Source organism: Oncorhynchus keta, chromosome 17 (assembly GCF_023373465.1).
Source record: "Oncorhynchus keta strain PuntledgeMale-10-30-2019 chromosome 17, Oket_V2, whole genome shotgun sequence".
Classification (NCBI taxonomy): domain Eukaryota; kingdom Metazoa; phylum Chordata; class Actinopteri; order Salmoniformes; family Salmonidae; genus Oncorhynchus; species Oncorhynchus keta.
In genome coordinates this window covers 6,069,566-6,093,477 of record NC_068437.1, presented here as the reverse complement: position 1 = coordinate 6,093,477, position 23,912 = coordinate 6,069,566, and the positions used below count along the sequence as shown (strand labels likewise).

Here is a 23,912-nt window from a genome sequence, read left to right as displayed (position 1 = left end):
AGGGATGACAAGTCAGCAACAAACACTGACACTACACATCCAAATATATCGGACCAAATTATGAAAGACAAGAATTGTACTTTTGAATTCCGTAAAGTCAGTGTGGAAAAGGTGAACAAATGATTGTTGTCTATCAACACTGACAAGCCACCGGGGACTGACAATCTAGATGGAAAATTACTGAGGATAATAGCAGACGATAGTGCCACTCCTATTTGCTACATCTTCAATTTAAGCCTTCAAAAATAGTGTGGTGCCCTCAAGTCATTCCACTACCCAAAATAGTAAAGCCCCCTTTACTGGTTCAAATAGCCGACTAATCAGCCTGCTACCAACCCTTAGTAAACTTCTGGAAAAAAATTGTGGTTGACCAGATAATGCTATTTTTCAATTTTACAATGCTATTTTACAGTGAACAAATTGACAACAGAAAGTCAACAAGCACAGCACTTACACAAATGACAGATGATTGGCTGAGAGAAATTGATGACAAAATGTTTGTGGGGGCTGTCTTGTTTGACTTCAGTGCAGCTTTTGACATTATTGATCATAGTCTGCTGCTGGAAAAACATATGTGTTTATGGCTTTACACCTCCTGCTATAATGTTGATAACGACTTACTTGTCTAACAGAACACAGGTGTTCTTTAATGGAAGCCTATCAAATATAATCCAGATAGAATCAGGAATTCCCCAGGTTAGGTTTAGGCCCCTTGCTTTTTCAATTTTTACTAATGACATGCCACTGACTTTGAGTAAAGCCAAAGTTTCTATGTATGCGGATGACTCAACACTATACACGTCAGCTACTACAGCAACTGAAACGACTGCAAAAAAAACAACAAAGAGCTGCAGTTAGTTTCAGAGTGGGTGGCAAGGAATAAATTAGTCCTAAATATTTCTAAAACTCTCAACTAAATCTGTAATAAATAATGTGGAAATTGAGCAGGTTGAGATGACTAAACTGCTTGCAGTAACTCTAGATTGTAAACTGTCATGGTCAAAACATATTGATGCAGTAGTAGCTAGGATGGGGAGAAGTCTGTCTATAATAAAGCAATGCTCTGCCTTCTTAACAACACTATCAACAGGACTACTGTTCAGTCGTGTTGTCAGGTGCCACAAAAAAGGACCTAGGAAAATTTCAATTGGCTCAGAACAGGGCCGCACGGCTGCCTCTTGGATGTACACAAAGAGCTAATAAACCTGTTTGGGATAGGGGGCAGCATTTTCACATTTGGATGAAAAGCATGCCCAGGGTACACTGCCTGCTACATAGTCCCAGTTGCTAATATATGCATATTATTGGTAGATTTGGATATAAAACACTCTGAGGTTTGAATGATGTCTGTGAGTATAACAGAACTCATATGGCATATGGCAAGAATCCAACCAGGAAGTGGGAAATCTGAGGTATGTAGTTTTTCAACTCCCAACACAGTGTCTATGGGGTCAAATTGCACTTCCTAAGGCTTCCACTAGATGTCAACAGTCTTTAGAACCTTGTTTGATGCTTCTACTGTAAAGGAGGGGGGAATGAGAGGGGAATGAAGGCTCTTTGAGTCAGTGGTCTGTCAGAGTGCTACGAGCTGGTGACGCATGTTCATCTGATAGTTAGCTTGAGTTCCATTGCATTATTGAAGATTTATGTTAAAAACATGCTAAAGATTGATTCTATACTTCATTTGACATGCTTCTACGGACTGTAACGGAACTGTTTGACTTCTCGTCTGCTCCTAGTGATCACACGTCATAAATTCGGATTACTGGGCTAAACGAGCAAACAAAAAGGAGGTATTTGGACATAAAGATATACTTTTTCGAACAAATCAAACATTTATTGTGGAACTGGTATTCCTGGGAGTGCATTCTGATGAAGATCATCAAAGGTAAGATAATATTTATAATGCTCTGTCTGACTTCTGTTGACTCGTTGTCTGAACACCGTACTCAGATTATTGCATGGTTTGCTTATTCCGTAAAGTTTAAAAATAATCTGACACAGCGGTTGCATTAAGGAGAAATATATCGATGGGTAGATTAACCTTTCATTTCTGAGCAGTATTGACATGTTGAATGCACCGAGCTGTTTGTCTAAACTACTGGCACACAGCTCAGACACCCATGCATATCCCACAAGACATGCCACACAAGGTCTCTTCACAGTCCAGAACAGATTATGGGAGGCACACAGTACTACATAGAGCCATGACTGCATGGAATTCTATTCCACATCAAGTAACTGATGCAAGCAGTAAAAGTAGATTTAAAAACAGATTAAAAAAACACCTTATGGAACAGCGGGGACTGTGAAGCCACACAAACATTGGCACAGACCCATGCATGCATACACACACATGGTTTTAGTATTGTAGATGTGTGGTAGTGGTGGAGTAGGGGCCTGAGGGCACATGGCTGTGGAATCAGTGGGTGTACTATAATGCTTTAAAATTGTATAAACTGCCTTAATTTTGCTGAACCCCATGAAGAGTAACTTCTGCTTTGGCGGCAACTAATGGGGATCAATAATAAATACAAATAGAAATAGCCATAGAACCTGGTTGGTTTGCTACCTGCAGATTCATGCAGGGTAGTAACGTCATGAGTTGTGAAAAGCTTTCCAGGTGAAGCTGGTTGAGAGAATGCCAAAAGTGTGCAAAGTTGTCATCAAGGCAAAAGGTGGCTACTTTGAAGAATCAAAAATATATTTTTTATTTGTTTTAACACTTTTTTGGTTACTACATGATTCCATATGTGTTATTTCGTAGTTTTGATGTCTTCACTATTATTCTACAATGTAGAAAACAGTACAAACATGTAATGAACATGAAGGGAGACAGAGAGCTGGTTTCAAGTTCAGGGCGCAGTATATGTTTAATTGTAAAGGACACAGGAGGAGGCAGGTAGGGGCAGAAGGTTATATACAGGGGGTCCAAAAAGTACAGCCGGGGAATAGGCAAAAACTATTATACGCAGGAGGATTAAAATTACGGGAAAACCAGCACTCCGACTAAAAGTGTGTTACAAAACAAACAATACCTCACAATGATGGGGTGCAAAGAACTGAACTAAATAGTGTTTGATAGTGACATACAGGTGTGTGAACAGGTGATCTGGAGAGTGAGCTGCGTTCCAGGGATCTACAAATTTGAGAGTGTGAGTTGGAAGCAAAAAACTCTTGAATGAGTAGATGTGTCCAAACTTTTGACTGATACTGCATATATACAGTGGGGCAAAAAAGTATTTAGACAGCGACCAATTGTGCAAGTTCTCCCACTTAAAAAGACGAGAGAGGCCTGTAATTTTCATCATAGGTACACTTCAACTATGACAGACAAAATTAGAAAAACAAATCCGGAAAATCACATTGTAGGATTTTTAATGAATTTATTTGCAAATTATGGTGGAAAATAAGTATTTGGTCAATTACAAAAGTTTCTCAATACTTTGTTAGATACCCTTTGTTGGCAATGACAGAGGTCAAACGTTTTCTGTAAGTCTTCAAAAGGTTTTCACACACTGTTGCTGGTATTTTGGCCCATTCCTCCATGCAGATCTCCTCTAGAGCAGTGATGTTTTGGGGCTGTTGCTGGGCAACACAGACTTTCAACTTCCTCCAAAGATTTTCTATGGGATTGAGATCTGGAGACTGGCTAGGCCACTCAGGACCTTGAAATGCTTCTTACGAAACCACTCCTTCGTTGGCCGGGCGGTGTGTTTGGGAACATTGTCATGCTGAAAGACCAGACACGTTTCATCTTCAATGCCCTTGCTAGTGGAAGGAGGTTTTCACTCAAAATCTCACGATACATGGCCCCATTCATTCTTTCCTTTACACGGATCAGTCGTCCTGGTCCCTTTGCACAAAAACAGCCCCAAAGCATGATGTTTTCCACCCCCATGCTTCACAGTAGGTATAGTGTTCTTTGGCTGCAACTCAGCATTCTTTGTCCTCCAAACACGACGAGTTGAGTTTTTACCAAAAAGCTATATTTTGGTTTCATCTGACCATATGACATTCTCCCAATCTTCTTCTGGATTATCCAAATGCTCTCTTCTTAGCAAACTTCAGACGGGCCTGGACATGTACTGGCTTAAGCAGGGGGACACGTCTGGCACTGCAGGATTTGAGTCCCTGGCGGCGTAGTGTGTTACTGATGGTAAGCTTTGTTACTTTGGTCCCAGCTCTCTACAGGTCATTCACTAGGTCCCCCCGTGTGGTTCTGGGATTTTTGCTCACCATTCTTGTGATCATTTTGACCCCACAGGGTGAGATCTTGCGTGGAGCCCCAGATCGAGGGAGATTATCAGTGGTCTTGTATGTCTTCCATTTCCTAATAATTGCTCCCACAGTTGATTTCTTCAAACCAAGCTGCTTACCTATTGCAGATTCAGTCTTCCCAGCCTGGTGCAGGTCTACAATTTTGTTTCTGGTGTCCTTTGAAAGCTCTTTGGTCTTGGCCATAGTGGAGTTTGGAGTGTGACTGTTTGAGGTTGTGGACAGGTGTCTTTTATACTGATAAGAAGTTCAAACAGGTGCCATTAATACAGGTAACGAGTGGAGGACAGAGGAGCCTCTTAAAGAAGAAGTTACAGGTCTGTGAGAGCCAGAAATCTTGGTTGTTTGTAGGTTACCAAGTAATTATTTTCCACCATCATTTGCAAATAAATTCATGAAAAATCCTACAATGTGATTTTCTGGATTTTTTCTTCTCATTTAGTTTGTCATAGTTGAAGTGTACCTATGATGCAAATTTACAGGCCTCTCTTCTTTTTAAGTGGGAGAACATGCACAATTGGGGGCTGACTAAATACTTTTTTGCCCCACTGTGTGTGTGTATATATATATATATATATATATATATATATATATATATATATATATATATGTGTGTGTGTGTGTGTGTGTGTGTGTGTGTGTGTGTGTGTGTGTGTGTGTGTGTGTGTGTGTGTGTGTGTGTGTGTGTGTGTTAGATACAACTTGTAAATACAACATTATCTCCAAGACATTCAATATGGACATTGATACGCCCTCACAAATGGTAGATGCAATGTTTTTAGACTTGTGGGACTTTTTGCTATGCCACAAGCTTAGTGGGATGCCTTTATTTGTTACAGAGGTGATCAAGCAGCACCTACAATTAAAACATTGTTGGTGGATAGGGAGTTGTCATAGGGAGAGATCCATATTCTACATCTAGCGATAGCGTGATCTCCCCAGATACCTTGAATTTTCACCCAGAGTCACCACCAGTCTCAGACAAGGCTAAATTGTCTGGGTCACAATCACCTACTCCAGTGGGGACCAGGAAGCTATTTTTGGGCCAGCAAAAAAAGGCTTGTAAGATAGGGTGCCCTTTCTTGTATACTGTAGGTCAAGCCTGAAGTTCTGACCTGCATAAAATCTATCTTGCCTACTACTTAATAAAACGACATACTACTTAGAATGTACTGTTTAGTAAAAACGAATTCAGTAAGCAACAAATATCAACGTACTAGGCTCACCCATCCTGAGAATTCCTCATCTAATTTGCAATTGTGTTGATTCCCGGCATTTGTTCATTTGGGTACAGGACACATCTCATTATCAGCTGCTGTCAAACACACCTGAGCCGGGAAAGACGATTATCTTCCTCCAGTGTGCTGTGAATTCTACTACATGAAAAGCCGAAATGAGTATGACATCCGTGGCTGTGGAACACACTTCCAGACACTATTAGGGCTAAAAAGTCTCTGTCCATGTTTAAGGCACTGCTCAAGACCGTGCTGTTCAGAAAATATTTCAGGGACCTCTTAATTCTGTTCTAATTTCCTCTGGATATAGATTTGTTTATTGTCTCTGTTCTGGATTGTTTTTATTATTAATACAGTATTATTAAAACAAACTCCATTTTCGAGATTTCACATACTGTAAATTCGGACACGGTCTATGCTCTTGGCCCTCTTCGTGCTACAGCAGGGTTCATGCCATAGACATACAGTAGATATCAGAAATTGCAGTTTGCTATGGTGGCCTCAAACACTTTATTGAGGCTCAAGTGGTTACGCGATACACTGAAAAGTATAATCTCTTTTACACTGACAATGGGTTCAACACAATCTCACACTCAATTCGTGCAAATATGTGCAAAACGTTTTTCAGCAGATTTAGTGTGTTTTTGGGTATCTTGATTCATGCGAAAATACACTCGTTTGTGCGACTTAATTCATAGGAAATGACACTCCTCAAAAAAAGAAAGGGAACACTAAAATAACACATCCTAGATCTGAATGAATGAAATATTCTTATTAAATATTTTTTTCTTTACATAGTTGAATGTGCTGACAACAAAATCACGCAAAAATGATGAATGGAAATCAAATTTATCAAACCATGGAGATCTGGATTTGGAATCAAAATTAAAGTGGAAAACCACACTACAGGCTGATCCAACTATGATGTAATGTCCTTAAAACAAGTCAAAATGAGGCTCAGTAGTATGTGTGGCCTCCACATGCCTGTATGACCTCCCTACAACGCCTGGGCATGCTCCTGATGAGGTGGCGGATGGTCTCCTAAGGGATCTCCTCCCAGACCTGGACTAAAGCATCCGCCAACTCCTGGACAGTCTGTGGTGCAACGTGGCGTTGGTGGATGGAGCGAGACATGATGTCCCAGATGTGCTCAATTGGATTCAGGTCTGGGGAACGGGCAGACCAGTCCATAGCATCAATGCCTTCCTCTTGCAGGAACTGCTGACACACTCCAGCCACATGAGGTCTAGAATTGTCTTGCATTAGGAGGAACCCAGGGCCAACAGCACCAGCATATGGTCTCACAAGGGGTCTGAGGATCTCATATCGGTACCTAATGGCAGTCAGGAAACCTCTGGCGAGCACATGGAGGGCTGTGTGGACCCCCAAAGAAATGCCACCCCACACCATGACTGACCCACCGCCAAACCGGTCATGCTGGAGGATGTTGCAGTCAACAGAAAGTTCTCCACGGCGTCTCCAGACTCTGTCACGTCTGTCACATGTGCTCAGTGTGAACCTGCTTTCATCTGTGAAGAGCACAGGGCGCCAGTGACGAATTTGCCAATATTGGTGCTCTCTGGCAAATGCCAAAATGCCCCCCCCCTGTGGACGTCGGGCCCTCATACCAGCCTCATGGAGTCTGTTTCTGACCGTTTGAGCAGACACATGCACATTTGTGGCCTGCTGGAGGTCATTTTGCAGGGCTCTGGCAGTGCTCCTCCTGCTCCTCCTAGCACAAAGGCAAAGGTAGCGGTCCTGCTGCTGGGTTGTTGTCCTCCTACGGCCTCCTCCACGTCTCCTGATGTACTTGCCTGTCTCCTGGTAGCACCTCCATGCTCTGGACACTACGCTGACAGACACAGCAAACCTTCTTGCCACAGCTCGCATTGATGTCCCATCCTGGATGAGCTGCACTACCTGAGTCACTTCTGTGGGTTGTAGACTCCGTCTCATGCTACCACTAGAGTGAAAGCACCGCCAGCATTCAAAAGTGACCAAAACATCAGCCAGGAAGCATAGGAACTGAGAAGTGGTCTGTGGTCACCACCTGCAGAACCACTCCTTTATTGGGGGTGACTTGTTAATTGCCTATAATTTCCACCTGTTGTCTATTCCATTTGCACAACAGCATGTGAAATTTATTGTCATTCAGTGTTGCTTCCTAAGTCGACAGTTTGATTTCACAGAAGTGTGATTGACTTGGAGTTACATTGTATTGTTTAAGTGTTCCCTTTATTTTTTTGAGCAGTGTATATATATATGTATTAATTTTTAAATAAATTAGCAAAGCAACCTAATTAATTTCAGTCTCCTATACCACTATTCCCTACATATTATACTCCATAGGTTGTAAATAAACCTTTTTTTTATGCTGATATAACCTGTATCATTATTATAAGGATGTGAAACCCATAGCCGATTGGTTTCAGACTGAGCATTTCTCACTGGAAATTTCTGCTGACATTGAACAAAGCTTAGTGTTAATTAAACTCTATAATACCACTATTCTTGGCTTCAGACTGAGCATTTCTCACCATTTATGGAGAGCCATTTTTGTTTTATAACAGGTAGTGTTCATTTATTTACATTAGTGTGTTGATTAATTATTGCTTTCTTCAGTGGAAAAACAGAATGTGTAAAAATGCCAAATATACCAAAAGCTAAATCAAGCAGAGATGTATGACTATTTAACCATGTCAATCATTACTGAAAAAATGCATACTACAAACATTTAACCAGTTAAAGATAATGAGTGCATGACAACTAGATACAAATATTTATAAAAAAATATTAACACAAAGTCAAGAGTTGGCTGTAACGTGTGTGTGTGTGTGTGTGTGTGTGTGTGTGTGTGTGTGTGTGTGTGTGTGTGTGTGTGTGTGTGTGTGTGTGTGTGTGTGTGTGTGTGTGTGTGTGTTATGGTGTGTATTATGGTGTGTATTATAATTTCCCATCATAAAAATGTATCCCCATTCCCCAATCAAATCATCGATACCACAAAAATAAAAATAATCATCATCATATTTTTCTCCAATCAGGCAACCCTCATAAAATTCAACATAGCCTTGGATAAAATGCATTATGAAAGAAATGGTGTAATGTACACTAAAAAGTGGAACCTTGTATTAGATGCCTTATGAAGAAAATTGTGTAATGTAGGTTCCATGAAATACGAAGTACATTATGAAGAAAATCACATAGGCCTATCGTTGCCTACACCGAACAAGGGCCTTTCTGACTACAAGTGCACCAGTATCCCAAGTATTAAGTGAAAACAAGCATAAAAAACAATATTGGCATTAATCAAGGTTGATTAACAATATTGGGTTGTTAACACATTTTTTAAAATTTTATATAAATGTGAGACACAAAAGAAAGTCCCATCATATATTGCTTTAATACATTTCAAAAGATTGTTCCCGAAGTATGCCCCCCAAAAATGTATTTTCCTATGAATGAAGTCGCACAAAAATGTGTCTTTTCCTATGAATTAATACAGTAGGAATTCAACACAATCTGTTGAAATATTTTTTGTACATATCTGCATGAATTCAGTGTGCTATTGTGTAAATTGGTGACATGCTGTGGCACATGCAGTGCTTTTCAAAATGTCAAACAAGTTTCAATGACCTCGAGTAAAAATATTTGCATCATGCTAAACCCACATCAATACCCCACTAACATGCATGCATGTGGATTCAAACATTCATGTGACTACTAAAAACACCACAGGTCAAATAATAATGGACATTGTACCTTCAAACACATTCAAACATCTCTATTGTTACATCTGTTGTTGTTATGTTGTGTTAAAGCGTAGCATAGGCTCCTTCTCCATCATGTTGCCCTCTCACCATTACCACTTAATTCATGTACCTCCTCATCAAAACACATTTGATGCCTCCCAAGTGCATAGCAGTGCTTGAGGCGACACTAGAGACATGGGTTCGATCCCAGGCTGTGTCACAGCCGGCCGTGACTGGGATAGGGGAAGGTTTGGCTGGCCGGGATGTCATTGTCTCACATCCCTCTAGCGACTCCTTGTGGCGGGCCGGCATGCCTGCAATCAGTCTTCAGTCTCCGACACATTGGTGCGGCTGGCTTCCGGGTTAAGGCAGCAGTGTGTCTTGGCAGAGTCGTGTTTCAGAAGACGCACGTCTCTTGACCTTCACCTCTCCCTAGTCCCTAGGGGAGTTGCAGCGATGGGACAAGACTAACTACCAATTAGATATCACAAATTGAAGTAAGTAAGATGGCGTCAGGGAAGAAGACAGACTATTCACATGCCCCCAACCGATTGTGTTTTTTTGTTTGTTTATTTGCACTGTTTGTAAATAGGTTTTTAACTTATTTTGTACGTAATGTTGCCGCTACCGTCTCTTATGACTGAAAATAACTTCTGGACATCAGGACTGTGATTAATCACCACGGACTGGCAGAATCCTTTTTTCCTTTGACGAGCCCGGCGCAAACGATATACTGCTTTCTCGGGAACAGGCCCAGATCCCTGTGATTTGCTTGAAGAGGAGGTGGAGAAAAAGGCTGCCTTCTGAGAATTCATAGGCGATCGAATAAACCCCCACTTCCTTCCATTCTGATAGCAAATGTGCAATCTCTGGAGAATAAAATAGATTACCAACGGGACATTCAAAACTGTAATATCTTATATGCTTCACAGAGTCGTGGCTGAACGCCACAGAAACCCTAGACCCACTCCAATTTGCACACCGCCCTAAAAGATCTACAGATGATGCAATCTCTATTGCACTCCACACTGCCCTTTCCCACCTGGACAAAAGGAACGCCTATGTGAGGATGGTACTCATTGACTACAGCTCAGCGTTCAACACCATAGTGCCCTCAAAGCTCATCAATAAACTAAGGACCCTGGGACTAAACACCTCCCTCTGGTAATGGATCCTGGAATTCTTGACGGGTCTCCCCTAGGTGAGAAGGGTAGGTAACAACACACCCCCACGCTGATCCTCAACACAGGGGACCCTCAGGGGTGCGTGCTCAGTCCCCTCCTGTACTCTCTGTTCATTCATGACTGCACGGCCATGCACGACTCCAACACCATCATTCAATTTGCTGATGACACAACAGTGGTAGGCCTGATCACCAACAACAATGAGACAGTCTTTAGGGAGGAGGTCAGAGACCTTGTCATGTGGTGCCAGGACAACAACCTCACCCTCAATGTGATCAACACAAAGGAGATGATTGTGGACTACAGGAAAAAGAGAACCCAAGAGGGCACAACAAAACCTATTAACCCTCAGGAGACTGAAAGGATTTGGCATGGGTCCTCAGATCCTCACAAGTTTCTACAGCTGCACCATCGAGAGCATCCTGACTGGTTGCATCATTGCCTGGTATGGCAACTGCTCGGCCTCTGACTGCATAACACTACAGAGGGTAGGGCGAATGGCCCAGTACATCACTGAGGCCAAGCTTTCTGCCATCCAGGATCTCTATATGTTCTGTTGGTGTTAGGAAGAACCTAAAAATTGTCAGACTGCAGCCACCCTAGTCATAGATTGTTCTCTCTGCTACCGTACGGCAAGCGGTACCGGAGCGCCAAGTCTCGGTCCAAGAGGCTTCTAAATAGCTTCTACCCCCAAGCCATTAGACTCCTGAATGTCTAGTCAAATGGCTACCCAGACTATTTGCATTGCCCCCCTTCTATTACACTGCTGCTACGTCTGTTGTTGTCATCTATGCATAGTCACTTTAATAACTCTACCTACACATACATATTACCTCAACTCACCAGTGCCCACATTGACTCTGTACCGGTACACCCCTGTATATATGTAACGGATGTGAAACGGCTAGCTTAGTTAGCGGTGTGCGCTAAATAGCGTTTCAATCGGTTACGTCACTTGCTCTGAGACCTTGAAGTAGTAGTTCCCCTTGCTCTGCAAGGGCCGCGGTTTTTGTGGAGCGATGGGTAACGATGCTTCGTGGGTGACTGTTGTCGATGTGTGCAGAAGGTCCCTGGTTCGCGCCCGGGTATGGGCGAGGGGACGGTTTAAAATTATACTGTTACATATAGTCTCGCTATTGTTGTTTTGCTACTGCTCTTTACTTACTTATTTCTTATTTTTATAAACTGCATTGTTGGTTATGGGCTCGTAAGTAAGCATTTCACTGTAAGGTCTACACCTATTGAATTCGGTGCATGTGACTAATAATATTTTATTTGAAATTAGGGATAAAAAAAATTGGGGTCAAAGTTTAGAAAAATCTAAAAAACATTTAGTCTGCGAAGAAAGAAAGAAATAAAATACATTATATTGAGGAAGACAGGAACAAAATCATAGAACTGGCTTTACATTTCACTTGGACCATTCACAAACAATACCCTCGTGCTAAAGTTGACTGTTTCTGCCTCCCTCACTGATTTTCGATTCCCTGGGAGAGCTGGTGATATGACGGTGCAATTAAGCCCAGTCAATGTATTGCTCCGGAAAGCTGAGGCATGTTTCCCCACGGAGTGGTTGAACACATAGGCCAATGCCTCAAAAAACACCTTGTCCTCAAAGCCAGGGCCTCTTGCCCATGCGTGAACTGATGCTGATGACATTCACATGTAGCTGGGATGCCTTGGTGGCAAAAGTTGCACTGAGGGGTCCACAGATTCCATGCAAGAGGCTGGGGAACACATGGAGTGGAGGAAAAGTATTTTAACACCATGAGACAAGTACATTAGATACATCCAAAATGGTAGTGCACTCTCAACATGAATATAAATCACAAAGTGTGGGTGAGGCAATGTTGTAAGGCTTTTTCAGTATTATCTGAAAAAGCAAAGGTACTTGCATTAAGTGGAATGGTGAGGTATACTTTGATCAATATATAGATACATAACATTTATTTCAATTGCAGAGACCAATGAGCCATTATATCATCCTCCTCAACATTATCTGAGAGCATGTGTCATGGCATTTCCAAAATCCCTGTAAATGTTGAGGAGTCAGAGTGTGTGGATTATTTGAGGCAGACAGTGCCACCAGGTCTTCAAAATAAGTACTGCTTTCTTTACAGAAAAGGCACAGGCGCTATTATTTAGAAACCTATATGTTAAAGACTTAATTATCTTAACTGTATTTAAATCAGATACACTACATTCAGGTTCATGGACTAGCATCATCCCTCAGTCTTCAAGTGATGAAGGTTTATTGAAGACCATTGGGTTTACTTGGAGTGCATACCCACTGAGATGAATGAATGGCCCTATAGGCTATGTCTTTATAATCTCATTTAATGAAAACTGCATTACTAAGTAGGGAGTTTTGTGTTTAATCATCCAATCGATGCATCACTTTGGTCGCTCTAAAATAAGTGTGTGTGTGGGATGAATAGGCTAAATCACGTGCAAATTAATATGCGTCAAACATGCGTGAGAACACTAATCTACATACACTGACTGTGGTCCGAACAAGGTGCATGCATCAGTTTTGTGCCTCCCTCAACTCTGAGGACAAGAAAGCGAACTGCAGCTACAGACGACAGTCACACAATATCCATCTCGAGTCTGACCGTGCAGACTTGCCTCAAGGAGAGAGAACAGTGTTCTTAGGAACGAATGCGTGGGAGTTGCTCACTTCACTCGCATCCTTTTCCTAGTGGACGATTGAAGGCGCATTGGGAGCCCCTTTCCGACCGAGGGATAGCGAGCTGGCGGAGAGAGGAACCAGTGCGTCGTCGGTAGACAGAAGAACAGGGCAGTTCCTCCGGACTATCCATTTCTATTAAGTCACAGGCGGTATCGGAATCTGGGGGAACCGTGTTTTTTTTTTTTAAATCGTGTCTTTCAAAGGAATGGACTCGAGATAGGGGGTCTCAATTTGCCTCTTTCTTGACAGGGAGTTGCCGTTGGGAGATATGCGTAAGGATGTTTGGAAACAGCAGTAGTAGGTGAGTATCCCTTTAGACTCGCCCGCTGCTAGTAGTGTTGCTGTGGTACCAACCTGATCAATTTAGAAAGGACACTCGAAATGGATACCATTTGTATTAATGTTCGATTGATGTCAATAATGAGTACGTTTACATGCATATTAATAACTCGATATTAAACTGATTATTGCAGTAGGCCGAGTATGGCATTATTCATGCTATTTGTTTATCTTAATCGGCGTAAAGTCATATTTGATGCAAGCATATACCAATTAAAACACATTGGTTTCTGAGCAATCTTTCGAATTATTAAGACGTGTATAACGTTACGTTTCAGTGGTGTATTTGATTTGCGCATGTGCTTAGCAAGAGCAGCGCGAGCCTCCTGCTTTTGCCCCAGTGAAGTGAGTTCGGAAAAATGGAAAGTATGCATTTTAGAAATAGTTTTCCCATACAAACGTTATACGTCCGAACTCAGAATCAATTATTTTTCACAAAAATAACATGGTCGCTGTGGTAGAACGTTTATTTTGATTGGCGATTTTCTGCATGTATCAAAGTCCCATCAGCTCGTCTGATTTCAGATGTGTGCATGTAAACAGTTTTTTTTTCCGAGAAATCGTTATTCTTGCAACGCATGTACATGTTTACATCGAACTATTACATTACTATTCACAATTATCGTATTATTGTGTGCATGTAACCATTACTCAGTGTCGGCCAAAAGTCGTGTTACAGACGGTGCAAGGGGAGAGAGAGCAGGGCGGGCTCCGGTTTACTAGACTGGTGCGTGGGTTTCGAAATATGTATTGTAGCCTATCCAAATCGGTATCCAAATACAGAATGTATTTCAAACCATTTAGATGCGTAAATGCCTCCGTTTTCTTATTACCACAATGCATTAAAATGTGTGGTCATTGTGAAAACGTACACCTGACAAAGATTAATTAAATTGCCTTTAATAATGTTCCAATACAATATTGATTATGCACCTGATTTATAGAGACTGAAAGCTGAATGTTGTAAGTTTCCCTGACAATAGTAAGGAATTTGAATAGGCAGTAGGCTATAAATAATAGAGATATTCACATCCTCTTCAGGTGAATTACCAAACCATTAATGTGCTAATTCAAGTGTAGTAACCTTTTTCTAATTCATCCTGTGTACTTGTAGGTATGATTGAGATCATTAAGACTATACCCTCTAGATAGACTACTGAAAAAGGGGTACCAGTTGGTGATTCAGGACATGTATTTCTCTCTCTCCCTCCTCTCTTTCTGTTCTCTCTGTGTGTGTGTGTGTGTGTGTGTGTGTGTGTGTGTGTGTGTGTGTGTGTGTGTGTGTGTGTGTGTGTGTGTGTGTGTGTGTGTGTGTGTGTGTGTGTGTGTGTGTGTGTGTGTGTGTGTGTGTGTGTGTGTATGCCATGATAGTGTGTGTGTGTGTGATCTTTCTGTGTGGCGTGTGTGTTATCAGTGAGGATGGTGAAGGAGTATATTCAGTATCATAAAAGGTTTCTCGCCCTATGCCCGTGAAAATGTATGCATTACAACTCAGTCACACTGTGACGCAGGAGTGAGCTTTGTGATCAGTCATATTTTATTTATAGGGAAAAGAGTATTTGAAAAGAGGCAGATGGCTCTCACTACATGTGCAGCATAACAACCACTCATTGTTCTCATGTTGTTGATTTGGTTGGAATAATGTGCATCCAAAATTAGTCTCAATGCTGGTTGCCATAATGTTAGTTGATCAAGTATGCAACTAAAATGTGTTTTTATCCAAGACCATATCTTGCATATTTAACTTGAGCATAATGCTACATTGTTCCTTTGTTGTAGCCTACCTGGATTCCAATGTCTGTCCCCCTTTTTTTAAAACAAATACCAGTTTCTTATTGTCATAACTATACATCATATAAATATTATATCATAAGACTGTGCGATGCTGGTGCCCTTCTGACATTCATAAACTGATGTATTTTGGTTTATAAATAGCCTAAGGGAGGAGAGAAACAGGGAGAGCAGCTTCACCGTCGATGTCATCTCGGATAATAAAGCAGCATCCCTGCTATCTGTGGAACACAAGCCATGTAGATGATGGATGCTTGAACTCTGGAGATGTTGGAGACAGCTTAACATCTGCAAGGGTGTGGCAGTGTGTATTCTCATTGTTTTCACCAATATTGTTGTTGTTTGTTCCGTAAGAGCTTTTGGTTGTATGCCTATCTGGGCATTAAATCAAGGGGGCTGCTGCTAACCGCAGCTGATAGTAGGCTAAGTGTTATCCGCTTTATCCAATCACCCTGCCTTCATTAAACAAATTAAAGCTTGGCAACCTTGCTGTTGCACTGCCTGTCAATGGAGTTCACCTTTTCACCCCCGATGAAGGATAGACAGATGCAGATTAAATGCCCCGGTATCTGTGTGTAAGATGTCGACGATGAGTATAACATTTCTCCTCAGTAAGGGCTCAGACACACCAATAGCGTTTGCTGTCGGAGAGTACTTAGCAATTGTGAACGTAATTTGAGAACCGAGTGCGCAACGATCAACAGCGGGTGGTACCTAAAACACAGGGCGCTGAACGATTGGCAGACCAGCTCTAAAGATTCACATTAGGTGCGAAGTGTGCAAGCCTTAATGCCCAGGAAGCTCTGCTTCAAACTCCCATTAAACAGCTTTGCAAAGCGTTATAATGTCAAAATATGTGTAGTTTCGCTGAGCACCCAACTATCTTCTTTTACACTCGTTACGGCCGTTATGTACTTCCAAAAAAGGTTGATATATTTTTATATCATAAGGAAGAACACACCGGATGTAATGGGAGTAAATGAAGGTAGTTGCTCAGTGAAACTCCATCTTTGGTGAGTGACAAACTTATTTTGACAACATATAATGTTTGCAGAGCTGTCTAATGGGAGTTTGAACCGGAGCTTCCTGGGCGTTAGGGAGGAGACATGTCATACTCATATTGTCGACATCTCTAATGTACAGATACTGGGGCAACCCAACCCCAAAGCAGATGTTATAATATATTACTGGTTGCTTATGCCTACCCATATATACTGTATCTCAATATATTGTGCTATACGTGGGTAGGCACTTAGCAACCGGCAATAAAGGAATTTTCCTTTTAGTATATTTGTTGTGACAAATGCAAAGCTTACACGTAATACCATTAGGTTTTGACATATTTGATGGTTACATTGTCTTTATTTGATCAAATACAGTCCGATATTCCCATGTCATGCATGCAGTAAACCACACATAATCCCGACATCAAGAGGGGATTATTGCTGCATTATAATCACCTTCATCAGATTTTGCATTTTGACTGGTTGCAATTCAATATGTAACCCGTGTCTAGTACATAGCCACGTTTGAGGTTGGGGGAAAAACCAGACAGTACAACCTAAAGTGCTTACCGACGCCACATAATCTCAAGGTTGGGAAATAAGTGTAGTGTGTAAATAAGACAACATGACTGAAGGCTTGACAACCTACAGTGCAGTACTTAGTTCCACCAAATGACCAGCAGTGCCAGTGAGTCTAATATTGGCTTATGATGTGTTCCAGTGTCGCTGAGAGACACTCATCCTTGGTGTAACGCTGACACCTTCTGCTGTGTTGACAAGGTGTTTATTAGTCCCCGTTGTGAGGCTGTCATTTGGTAATTTCTGTGATGACATAGCACATTATTTTCAGTTGACATAGGGGAGACCAATTAAGTTGTTTACTTGGCCCTTTTCACCCGATGCTACCTCAATGTTGTCAGTGTAATGCCTCAAGGCAAATGCATTGTACAAAGGACAGTTCGAGGCTGGCACTGAGTTTGTTAGCGGGAGGTGTCTTTTTTATTTGGTTTCCAATCTCCTCTGTACCTCCGTGTTTGTCCTTGGTAGTCCTCCTTTGAATCTTAGTAGCAGCAGTCTCCTCTGTGTGATTCATTCCAGGACAGCCATATGCAATTTTTCAAGGTCTGCCGGAGTGGCGGTGGCAGTGTTTGTTAAGATGCTGTGTTGCAGTGTTTCATGTTGCCTCAGTTGTGGACTCCAGCAGTGAGCTGCATTTCTCCTTCTGGTGTGAAATCCTCCCGAGCAGCTTGATGTGGATGGTTTGTCTTCAAATGTGTCACTTGGGGAACAGTTGTTTTACATTGCCTTTATCCCTCTCTCCTCTTCTCTCCGCTCAGTCAGGGTTGAACCTCCGTATGATGACATTTATTGTTTCCTTCCATGGCCTTGAGATAAAACTCAGTGACATGTAAAACAGCCAAAGCCTAGTCCCCCCCCCCGTCACATTTGATGGTGTTTATGAGGCGTCGTAACTAACGTACTATGTTAATACTGTAGGGGAGAATGGGGTAAGTTGAGCCAAATTGGTGTGTATAGGAAACCATACACAAAATGTATCTTGACTAAATATTTAGGTCCAACAAACGGATTTTCACAAAGTCAAGTGAATTTGTATTATAGGTTTCATGATTATTATATTTAAACAAGAAGTAGATTGTTTTGGACATCAGTTGGTGTTTGCTACAGTATACAGTGATAAACCTAGCTTGCAATTCTGTCCTTATAGCAGTGTGGGCTAATATAGTGAAAATGTTTGCCTTGGGGTAAGTTGCCACTATACCCCATACCAATAATGATTACATTTGGTCAGTTTTATGCATAATGGCCCTGATTCCGTTTTGGGTGGAGATCTAATAGATTAAAGTGTGGCAGAGGTGTGTCTACAGATACTATTCTGACCTTGACTTTATTCCATCACCTTCACACGCAAGGAAACCATGAATAAGGTCTAGCGAACCTACTGGTTCCAAGTGGGAAAGCATCTACTTAATTTGTTTTTAGATAGAAATCACCCCAGTCTCCTTGCACTGTAATTTAGTAGTCAATGTGATAAGAGCTAGGTAAATTAGTCATCTGTTTGGATAAGGGAATTGTAAATGTAAATTACACTTGTTTTAGGTACATTTTACCTGATAATCGCTGCCAACAAATGTAAAACAGTCATACAGCCGCAAACTGAAGTATATCAACATATCAACCTTCCCACAGAAAAGTTTATGAAATGCTATGCCATTATGCAGAATTTAAATTGTACTGCCTTTTAACTTGCAGGGATGGGCACTCTAATGTCTTCAGTAAAGGCGAACTTTCTCTGTTTCCTATTTCTATCATGTTAAATATTAGCCACTATCAGTGTCGACCATCAGTAAACATAACGATGGTCATTATGGCCAAACAGTTCAATTTTTGTTTCATCAGACCAGAGGACATTTCTCCAAAAAGTATGATCTTTGTCCCCTCCAATCCACTCAAATGATGTCAATTAGCCTATCAGAAGCTTCTAAAGCCATGACATAATTTTATGGAATTTTCCATGCTGTTCAAAGGCACAGTCAACTTAGAGTACATAAACTTCTGGCCCACTGGAATTGTTGGAAAAATTACTTGTGTCATGCACAAAGTAGATGTCCTAACCGACTTGCCAAAACTATAGTTTGTTAACAAGAAATGTATGGAGTGGTTGAATAACACGTTTTAATGACTCCAACCTAAGTGTATGTAATTTTCCGACTTCAACTGTATATATATATACCCCAATTTGTGTGGAGTCTCCTCCTTCTCTCTAAACATGACATCTTTATTGCTTGGCAGGAAGTTAAGGGATACGGGCAATAAACTGTTTATTCTCCCTTAATGTGACCTGATCTTCGACCCCTTCCTCACTAAAGCACACCTTTCCACCCTTATCAGTGCCTTCCACATGTGATTGCCCTTCCTTTACTCAATACATTCCAAGCTTAATTGCCTCCCATATATACAGTGCCTTGCGAAAGTATTCGGCCCCCTTGAACTTTGCGACCTTTTGCCACATTTCAGGCTTCAAACATAAAGATATAAAACTGTATTTTTTTGTGAAGAATCAACAACAAGTGGGACACAATCATGAAGTGGAACGACATTTATTGGATATTTCAAACTTTTTTAACAAATCAAAAACTGAAAAATTGGGCGTGCAAAATTATTCAGCCCCCTTAAGTTAATACTTTGTAGCGCCACCTTTTGCTGCGATTACAGCTGTAAGTCGCTTGGGGTATGTCTCTATCAGTTTTGCACATCGAGAGACTGAAATATTTTCCCATTCCTCCTTGCAAAACAGCTCGAGCTCAGTGAGGTTGGATGGAGAGCATTTGTGAACAGCAGTTTTCAGTTCTTTCCACAGATTCTCGAATTGGATTCAGGTCTGGACTTTGACTTGGCCATTCTAACACCTGGATATGTTTATTTTTGAACCATTCCATTGTAGAATTTGCTTTATGTTTTGGATCATTGTCTTGTTGGAAGACAAATCTCCGTCCCAGTCTCAAGTCTTTTGCAGACTCCATCAGGTTTTCTTCCAGAATGGTCCTGTATTTGGCTCCATCCATCTTCCCTGTCCCTGCTGAAGAAAAGCAGGCCCAAACCATGATGCTGCCACCACCATGTTTGACAGTGGGGATGGTGTGTTCAGGGTGTTGCTTTTACGCCAAACATAACGTTTTGCATTGTTGCCAAAAAGTTCAATTTTGGTTTCATCTGACCAGTGCACCTTCTTCCACATGTTTGGTGTGTCTCCCAGGTGGCTTGTGAAAAACTTTAAACGACACTTTTTATGGATATCTTTAAGAAATGGCTTTCTTCTTGCCACTCTTCCATAAAGGCCAGATTTTTGCAATATACAACTGATTGTTGTCCTATGGACAGAGTCTCCCCCTTCAGCTGTAGATCTCTGCAGTTCATCCAGAGTGATCATGGGCCTCTTGGCTGCATCTCTGATCAGTCTTCTCCTTGTATGAGCTGAAAGTTTAGAGGGACGGCCAGGTCTTGGTAGATTTGCAGTGGTCTGATACTCCTTCCATTTCAATATTATCGCTTGCACAGTGCTCCTTGGGATGTTTAAAGCTTGGGAAATCTTTTTGTATCCAAATCCGGCTTTAAACTTATTCACAACAGTATCTCGGACCTGCCTGGTGTGTTCCTTGTTCTTCATGATGCTCTCTGCGCTTTTAACGGACCTCTGAGACTATCACAGTGCAGGTGCATTTATACGGAGACTTGATTACACACAGGTGGATTGTATTTATCATAATTAGTCATTTAGGTCAACATTGGATCATTCAGAGATCCTCACTGAACTTCTGGAGAGAGTTTGCTACACTGAAAGTAAAGGGGCTGAATAATTTTGCACACCCAATTTTTCAATTTTTGATTTGTTACAAAAGTTTGAAATATCCAATAAATGTTGTTCCACGTCATGATTGTGTCCCACTTGTTGTTGATTCTTCACAAAAAAATACAGTTTTATATCTTTATGTTTGAAGCCTGAAATGTGGCAAAAGGTCGCAAAGTTCAAGGGGGCCGAATACTTTCGCAAGGCACTGTATTCCTCCTACAGATAACCATTAACCTCTGGTGTAGACAATAGACTATAGCACTCAATATTTCAATAGGATACCTGATAATTAACAATATTCCAAGTTTAGCCAGAATTCAGAGTGTACGCTCAACTTACCCCATACCCAGGTAAAGTTGTTTATCTCTTATTAACCATTTATTCACATGACTTTACTTTAATAAAATATTTGTTTAATTTGATAACTTTATTTCAAACTATCAATCACTTAGAGAATATATTTTTAGGCTTGCGAAGCAACTGCTTTTTATCCCTCTCGATTGAGTGTTCTCTCTTCTCTCAGTCTATGTGTTGCGCATTGGATGACGGTCATTGTAGTTAAGTACCCCAAAAGTTCTGCGCTAAACTATGTAGAATATTGGCTTGTTGGAAACTACAAGTCCCTACTAAATCGCACAATTTAGGCTTGATCTGATTTCTCTCTACAGAATCTGCACATCGCGCTAACAGAAAAAAACAGGACAAAATGGAATTCAAATACTTGAACCGACATTGGCCAATTAGTTATTTAACAACCGAAAATATCTGATATTTCAGTTAATTGCTCAGCACTAGTTGCAACAGTGTTTTTTTGGGAGACAACTCGGGTGCAAACAATGCAGTTGAAATGGGATTTATTGCACTTTTTTGTAATTCAAATTCTTACTTAACGCTATGGAGGTTTTACAGGCCTTGGGCTGAGGCCCCATTTACAGATAATTGTTTTAAAATCTGTAAATGGGATGGGATAATAGTTTCTATATGTCCATATGGGATAATAGTTTCTACATCTGTATATGGAACCTTAGCCTGAGACCCGTAACAGATTTTGGGGGTTTGTTCGAGATCGAGGAAACAAGACCCAGATCCACTAAACAAAGGCCCACACTACATATCTCTGTCACAATTGGTCAGATGGAGTGCATGTTGCCATATTCACATTTGGAGACCATGTTGTGGATCTAAAAGCTCTGGCATAATGACTGTGCGTTTCAGCTTTTCAGAAAGCTGAAGTATGGCTCGTACATAACCACTTTCAGAACAAATCAGGTGTATTGTCATTGAGACTGGCAAAAATAGAACAGCCGCTATATAGAACAAGCACTAATCTTTAAATAAAATGTTCCACTTCAGTGGTAAGAGCCATGTTGAATCAATATTTTCTCTATTTGATTTGCCGAGGTGCCTTAAAATGAAAGGACAGTTTTAAGACCGGAGAAAAGGGTTACATCTTGCATTAAGGACAGGACATACTTTATGGGTGATTACAAGACAACGGTGGTCCAAATGTCTTACACTTATGATATTTACCATTACTCTCCATTCTATTACACCGATAGGCACATTATGTTGGTGAATTGAAAAAATAAACCAAACCTTGGACTTCTGCTTTAACAACATAGTAATGCAGTGTTGTAATCGAACACGACTGCAGTTCACCGCTCAATCCCCATGTGGTACTTTGCTATGCGATGAAATGGAAATGACATACCCAGTTTAATCATCTGTGTTAAACCCTGAGAGTTGTCCGTAAGAACCAAAGGAGAGAAGCAGGTCTGTAAGAACCAAATGATAATTGAAATGGACCATGCACTGACTGATTGGATCCTTGAGAAAATGCCAGTGGGCATTTATGAAGTTCAGAGTTACTGCCCATACACGTTGTGAACCCTGAGGTAACAGAAACAATAGCTGCGTGTCTTTAAATGGCAATAGCCACCAGAATTGGATGCCTGACGTTCACTTCGACAGTGATATTTCCAGAAGCTGTTCCTTGCCTCATTTATTCTGCCATTAGGATTAAAGCAAGCATCGTCTTTCCAAGCTCAACTTTTGTCTCCCTGTTGCGTAAATAGGGAACTGTAGAGAGCATTCACTCACATTGGATGAGAAAATACTTGATATACACGGAGTGTACAAAACATTAGGCTCTTTCCATGACATTTATATTTGACATTTTATTCATTTAGCAGACGCTCTTATCCAGAGCGATTTACAGTAGTGAGTGCATACATTTTCATGCTGTTTTTGTGTATGTGTGCCGTTCAGAGAGTGAATTGGCTAGGCAAAATATTTAAGTGCCTTTGAGCGGGGTATGGTAGTAGGTGCCAGGCGCATCGGTTTGTGTGTGTCAAGAACTGCATTGCTGCTGGGTCTTTCGCGCACATTTCAAGAATGGTCCACCACCCAAAGGACATCCAGCCAACTTGACGCAACTGTGGGAAGCAGCTGCCTGTGCACATCCAACATCCTCCACGTCCTGTGCCATGTAAGATGCATCATTGACGTTCACTCTATCATCTCGGTCGGTGGTAGGAATAACAGCCTGTCATACAGCACTTGTAGTGCTCAGGAGGATGCATTATTGTAAAAGGCTGTTGTGGTGGTGTTGGGCAAGGTCTTGGGTCAAGGGCGTTGGAGGTGTGATTGTGCTTACTGTGGCCCTCCATGGGGGGAAATCAGTATTCAGTGCACATGGGGCAATCAGTGCCTCGGCCGGTGCCGGCATTGCCGGGAACAAATTAAACTGCATCACCCATCATTGGAAGGATGTGATGATGGACATGTGTGTCACTCGCCAAATGGGGGGAGCTGTAAATTGCATTAAGATGGGCGGTTAACGGCCCAGTGTGGGGTCTCTGTAGGGTTTCCTGCCTCGCTGTGAGAGCAGAGACAACCAGCATCAGCTAGCACCACCTGGGTAAAATAATAGAAGTAGCTGAGGTAAGCAGCGCCCAAAAGCAGTTCTGTAATTTGTGTTTGTTTATTTTTTATGGCGGCCATATTGATATACACAGAGTTTATAAAACATTAGGAACACCGTTCTAATATTTAGTTGCACCCTCCCCTTTTGCCCTCAGAAAAGCCTCAATTTGTTAGGGGGCATGGAAGGTGTTGAAAGTGTTCCACAGGGATGCTGATCCATGTTGACTAATGCTTCCCACAGTTGTGTCAAGTTGGCCGGGATGACCTTTCTGTGGTGGACCATTCTTGATACACACAGGAAACTGTTGAGTGTGACAAACCCAGCAGTGTTGCAGCACAAACCAGT

At 41.4% G+C, this 23,912-nt stretch overlaps 1 protein-coding gene across 2 annotated transcripts in view; it reads left to right on the top strand.

The window, feature by feature from the left end:
• Positions 1-23,912, top strand: part of lingo1a (leucine rich repeat and Ig domain containing 1a) — a 254,932-nt gene that overhangs the window by 182,879 nt on the left and 48,141 nt on the right. Inside the window, exon 1 of one of the 2 annotated variants that reach the window (XM_035790467.2) lies at positions 12,942-13,439. The exons of the other annotated variant lie outside the window; for it this stretch is intronic. The gene's annotated coding sequence lies outside the window, so the exon portion shown is untranslated. Of the gene's footprint in view, positions 1-12,941; positions 13,440-23,912 lie in introns of those variants that run through there. 2 annotated transcript variants of the gene reach the window in all.